Source organism: Sceloporus undulatus, chromosome 1, assembly GCF_019175285.1.
Source record: "Sceloporus undulatus isolate JIND9_A2432 ecotype Alabama chromosome 1, SceUnd_v1.1, whole genome shotgun sequence".
In the NCBI taxonomy this organism is placed as follows: Eukaryota; Metazoa; Chordata; class Lepidosauria; order Squamata; family Phrynosomatidae; genus Sceloporus; species Sceloporus undulatus.
The window spans coordinates 261,158,054-261,164,683 of record NC_056522.1 but is presented as its reverse complement, the minus strand read 5'-3'; positions in this window follow the sequence as shown (position 1 = coordinate 261,164,683).

Below are 6,630 nucleotides of genomic sequence, written 5' to 3'. Positions count from 1 at the left end.
GGTTATTCCTAATGTTGAGGTGGAATCTCTTTTCCTGTAATGTCATAGTGGTTTGAGAGCTGGACTATAACTCTGGAGACCAGGGTTCAGTTCCCAGCTTGGCCGTGAAACTCACCTTTGCCTCACTTGCTCTCAGCCCTAGAGGAAGGTAGTTGCAAACATCTGAACAAATCTTGCCAAGAAACCCCTGTGATAGGTTTGCCTTAGGGTCGTCATAATTCAGAAGCAACTTGAAAGCACACAACACACACAGTTCATCCCACAGGCAAATTCCAGGCCTTGGCCCAGGCGCTGGACAGTTTGTTATGCAGTCCCCAGCCTGAGTCAGTGGAAGGGACGTTGCTTAATGTATCATCCATTAAGATGCTCTCTGAATTTGCATCTTGTGTATGGAGGAAGAATGGGCAGGTAGAACTTTTCTGGCTTCTTGTACATATCTATATGCAACATAGGAGTCTTGTGCAACTACAGAGAAGCAATGTTTTGAATATGATCATCTCCATGGCAAAGGAGACAGGGTACAAACCTAAACATGTATAGTGTATTTGAATGTGTATTCATTGGGTATTTTTGAAGTCTATGATTGGGGTTGGACTATTAGGTAGGTTTGCTCTAAGCAGAATGCAGAGTTGACAGAAAAATATACATTACTAAGGCAAACCCTGATTTCTGTGTTGTTAAGGCTCTGTACTTTGAGGTTCAAGGTTCTGCTCTTAGCAAAATGTTTCTAATGTGACCAAGTTAAAAAAAACAACCTTAAGTTGTTTTCATTAATGTACAACTGCCTGGCAAAACTAGGCCTTGGAAACTTCCAGTCATCTTGTGATTCCTCAATTTTTTTTTCATTTATTGTTATAAATTCACCAAGCAACTTGGGTTTGTTGATGCATGTTGTTAATATGGCTTCTTTATGTGAAAAATGGGTTTTAAAGCAGCCTCCTCTTTGAGGTTATCACGATTGTGTATTTTGCCTTTTCCTAATATCCTAGCTGTCACAACATTGTCTCTTGTAATGCATCAAGGAACGCTGCTTTTGCCTTTGCATACTGAAACATAGAAGCAACCACACTGTAGGAGCCTACGCCTATGATTTTACTCTTTAGCATTATTTAATTGAGACTTTTAACTCCCACATTCTTTATTTTGCTTAGTGCTTCAGATTATTGAAAGTTGTGTTACCTTTACCAAAAGATGTTTTAAAGAATCAGAGCCCAAACATGCTAAGTTGTATTTCTGTCAGGCTGCTGGAAAGACCTTTTTGTTTCCACTTCCCATTTTTTAATACTTTACAAAAAATGTTTTTCCCGTGATAAGTTTGTACACATGATAGCAAAAAACACTGAAGAAAGCAGAAGCCTTGAGGGAAGAAAGTAAAGATCACATTTTTCAAACAAATGTCAGTGGGTGGGATCCAGTCTAATTACCAACCCCGGCCCAGGATATTTTGCTGCTTCAAGTTAAGCAGCAAATGCCACTCCACTTCCCCAAGTCAAGTGGCATAGTAGCTTTGAAAGTTCAAAAATTGGTCTTAAGGAAACGTTTTATTTAAGCTTAGCAGGTGGAGCAAACATTATCCACAATATTGTACTACCTTCTCTTCCCATAAAGCCAAACATAGGGGTAGCCCAAACCCAAAGAACTGAAACAGAACCAGTATAGAATATATCCTATGGATTATGGATACTTTCTGTCCTGCACATTTTTCTCTGCATTTATCCATGAGGAATTACTGGCCTGCTCCTATCCATGTTGCAGGGATTTCAAAGCAGTGGCAGAAGTTGCTGCTTCCTCCCTATCTGATGCTACCTGAGGCAGTTGCTTCACTTGGTCTCATGGTAGGGCTAGTGGTGGTATCAGTACAGTGCTATAATTCATTTAGATATTTTTTCACAGGAAAATGTGTATAGCACTACAGTCTAACTTAGCTTCACTTTGCCTCCACTGAAATGAATGTTACCTAAGCCATAACTAACTTTTTTGTTGCTTTCAATTGGAACTGTATTAGAACTGAGTTGAAAGGCCTTTCAAAGGGTGTAGCAGTTAGAGAGTTGGACTGAAGGTCCAGGTTCCAAACTTCCTTGAATAATGAAATTCACTGAAGTCACTCTTTCTTGCCCTACCTACCAGTCATGTTGTGAGGATGAAGTAGAGAGAAAGTAAGCCATGTACGCTGTCTTGAGCCCAGGAAGATGGGACATAAACGCAACTAATTAATCAGTTAGTCTAACTGTTGATTCTAAACCCAATGAGTTAGAAATTTAGCCCAATTTTTATCTTAGCCCACTGTGGGTACTTTTTACTTGAGGGTGACAAGTGCTGAAGAAAGAATGAGTGTTGTACACTTTAGACAATTACTTATCCTGCATCAGCAGTCCCTGAAAAAGCCTCCTTTATATAATAAGTGGGTGATTCAGAGTAAAACTGAGTTGAAAGAGCATCAGTGATACAACAAGATCAAAGTTCTTGGCTTACTTCTCTTTCATCATGAGGAAATCATCCCTTTAGCAATAACTGACAGGACTGTTAATGGTGCATGGCAAAATTATTTAGTAAATTTTAAGATGAGTATCCCACCCTTTAAATTCTTGAAATTAGTATTTCCAGGAAAATAATAACTCACATAAAATTAAATGAAAGCACATAAAAGCAATGAAAAACAGCAGAATGATAAGCACATCAAGTGATGGCAGCATAGTAGCACCAACTAACAGGTCTAGATTATAGCCCCCCCCCCCAAAAAAAAAGTTTTTGCCTAGCATCAAAAACAATCTTGAGAGAAGATGCCAGGGGATCCTTCCTGAGAGCAGGGTGCCACAACCCTAAAAAACTCTTTCACCACTAGCCAAGCTTCCAGTCTCTGAGGGCAGGGAACATGGGATATTGCTTCTAGGGATGACTTGTCATGTGGACAGGTTTGGGTACAATAAAGTTGTGGCATTGGATCTCATATTATGAACAGCTTTGAAGATTAGCACTGATATGTAAAATTGTGTTCATGGTAGATTTGTACTCAGTATAGGTGTTGTTTCCCATCAGCTCTGTAGCCTAGCAGCTATATTTTGAACTACCTGCAGTTTTGGGCTGCTTTCCAAAAGATGCTCCTGGTATAGTGCTTTGCAGAAGTATTCTAACCTCACCACCACACCCCATTTGACTTCTCCACATGTTGTTGTGTTACAACCTGGAATGGAAATGGATTTAATTGGCATTGTTGCCACTTGATGTACACACAGTATGCAACACTATGAAGATGCAAACTATTTATATTGTGGCCAGTTTGGTTTGGTTTTGTTCACTTTTGTGCAAGAATAAATATACCACTATTATGTTGATGATTATTATAATATTTCTTTATTTTGTTAGTTAGTTGATTATAGTTAGTTTGGGACTCAAGGCAGCTTACAGCAGTTTAAAAAAGCATAACAAAAAATTCACAGTGTACAAAAGTTTCAAATGTAATGAAATTATCAAAAATTAAAACCATCCATCTAGCACATTATGCAAGGCCCATTCCCCCTGAGTAATCAGTCCTCAAAGGCTTGCCGAACTAAAACCATCTCCATTGCCTGTAGAAAGAGAGCAAGGAAGATGCTGGTTTCTTATCAGCTAGTCTAACCTCTTGAGGAAGGGAGTTCCAGTGAGAAGGTCCTCTCCTACGTTCCAGATATACCTGTGAGAGTAGTGGGACAGATGGCCTTCCCCAGAGGATTGATTGTTTATTTATTTATTTATTTATTTATTTATTTATTTATTTACAGTATTTATACCTTGCCCTTTAACCAGAAAGATTCCAAGAAGAGCTTATAAATTATTCATTTGACAGTTCCTGTCTTCAGGCTTACAGTCTAAATTAGACACACAATATAAGAAAAAGGGGAAGGACAGTGGGAAAGGGAATTAAGTCCAGCGGATTCTGGCTGTTCTTTTCTCCCTCTGATGCCACAACAGTGGCCGTTAGGAAAGAGGAAAGGCCTTTCATTGACTGCTGGGGGCCTAGGTATGATAAAACTGTGCCTGCTTACTTTTCTGTCCCTCAGAGGTTGTCAGAAAGCTTTTGAGATCTCAAAACACAGACAAGTTCATATGGAAGAATGAAAACATATTTTATTTCACTTCCAAGTTTTAGCAGAACAGATGTAAGGACCTTAAGTGATGCAGGTTGCTCCACACCCCTTGACACTACTAGGACCTTTAGTGACTCCATTTAAACTTCAGGTGGGGTTTAAGCATTCCTAGACTAGAGACTAGGTCCTTGAACAGATCTCAATAATCAGTCTTGAGAATGCTTGCAAATTATACAAATCATCTGTCATGTTAGAGCACATAAGATATTTCTAACACAGGCCTCTTATACTAAAACAATATGCATTGTTAGGATTTATACTAAATATAGCAGGCATAGGCGTGTTACAGACCGCCCCTTTCGGGCGGCCTGTACCCGCCCTTTTCCCCGACGGATCGGGGCCTCAGCTGCCACAGCGGCAGCCCTGAGCCCCCGATCCGCCACTTTTCCAGGCCGCAGGAAGCGGCAAAAGGCCGCTTCACTCGGCCTGGAAAGGGGGTGTCCTTGGGGCTTCAAGCCCCAAGGACACCCCAACAGCGGCGGGAAAAAGAGAAAGTGGCCGCTCGGCCCCTTTTTTTGTGTGTGTTGCTCCGTTTCGGAGCTCCTTCCTGCGCCATGGAAAGGGCGCCACAGGTGCCCTTCCACGGTGCCAGGACGTCACATCTGCGCCACCCCATTTAGAGGCGGCGTGGTCATGACGTCGTAATGGCGGCGCCCATGTAGAATGGGCACCGCCATTTTGTACATACTGTGTACGTACTAGGGTTGGGAGCGTCTGAAAGAGACGCCCCCAGGCAACCCTAGTACGTACACAGTACATACTGAAAGGCCCTTCTGGAAAGGGCCTTAGAATGCTGGAGGAAATACTTGTCTTAGTACTTAGTGTTCAAACAGCAGTTTATATTAATCAAGAATTTTAAAATAGTTTAATGCTTAATATGTATAACACTTTCAAACATTCCGTACACTTCACATGCATAATCTAGTTATCATTTTTACCTTACAGTAGGCATAAAGAATCTCCTGATCAGGGGTTTGGTCCTGCCTCCGACATAATTTGGGCTGCATTACTCTCCCCTTATCCCAAGGAGGTTGCCTATTCTTACCTTACAGGATTGTTGTTATGCTGAGTTACTATCCCTCAAATTGCAGATGGGGGCGGAAGCAAGGTGTGGCATGCCAAAGCAGCTTCATGCATCCAGTGGTGAAATTAGAATTGGGAACTTTCTGAAAGCCACCATCAAGTTTTTTTTTTTCTAAATGTGGTGTTCCATTCTGTAGGGACTCATTCATATGTAACAAATTCTCACCCTCCCACACACATATATCTTTATTTTCTTATTATCATTAATAAAACATAACACAGAACCATAAATACCCTACACACAAATATACTTACAAACACATCTAAAACTACACAGTATGACACATTCTAACAAATAACATTACATCACATCATAACAAAATCAAATGACTTCCTTTCCATCAGCTTTTGCTATTACTGTCTGCTTATGTGTCTTATCTTATTCTTGATATTCCAATTGTACATCTTAAATTTACATTTTGTCTACACTTACTTTTAACACAAACAGTATAAATATGTTTTTTTATTACTTTTCTGATTAAATATTCCATCTACAATATACCAATACAAACATAGATCCTCTCTTCTTTAGGTATCCTCTTATTTAATTTTCCTCTTATTTTTAAAGATTCATCACACTTAATGCTCCCCACTTTTCTCCTAAATATTTTATCATTATATTCCATTCCTTTACCAGTGTTTTCTCAGATTTTTCTTTCAGTCTAAATGTGAATTCATCTAACTCTATTATTTTATATATTTTTGTTAAACAGTGTTTACCTTTAGAATTTCCTCCTTTTCCCACAACTTTGCAAATGTTATTCTTGCAAGTGAAAAATGTGTCTACCATGTATTTTCCCCCCTACTTTCTCTTTGATTGTCCCTAATGACAAAGGCGCGTTACAGACCGCCGAAAAGTGGCGGCCTGCACCCCCCCTTTCCCCGCCAGATCGGGGCCTCAGTGGCCAGAGCAGCAGCCGCTGAGGCCCTGATCCGCCGCTTTCCAGGCTGTGGGGAAGCGGCAAAAGGCCCCTTCCCCGAGGCTTGGAAAGGGGTGTCCTTGGGGCTTCAAGCCCCAAGGACACCCCTTGGCAGTGGGGAGGAGGAGAAAGGGGCCTCTTGGACGCCCCTTTCTAACCCTAGCACGCACAGAGCACGCACTTTAAGGCCCATTTGTAACGGGCCATAGTTTCTGGTTTGAATGGAATGTTTATACCCAGTCCCTGTACTATTACTTTGTTTATTGATGTCCATTATTTTCTGGTTTGAGGACATGTCCACCAAAAATGGTAGTATGTCCCTGGATTTTGTGCACACTTCCAACATTTACTTGTCACACCTTTGTATATTTTTGCTAATCTAAGTGGAGTTAGATGCCATCTTAGAAACATTTTATAATTATTTTCTTGACATGTATTTCATTTGATCTTTCCACATTTTTTCCCTATTGATTTAAATTTATTGTTTTACCTATATTTTGGGC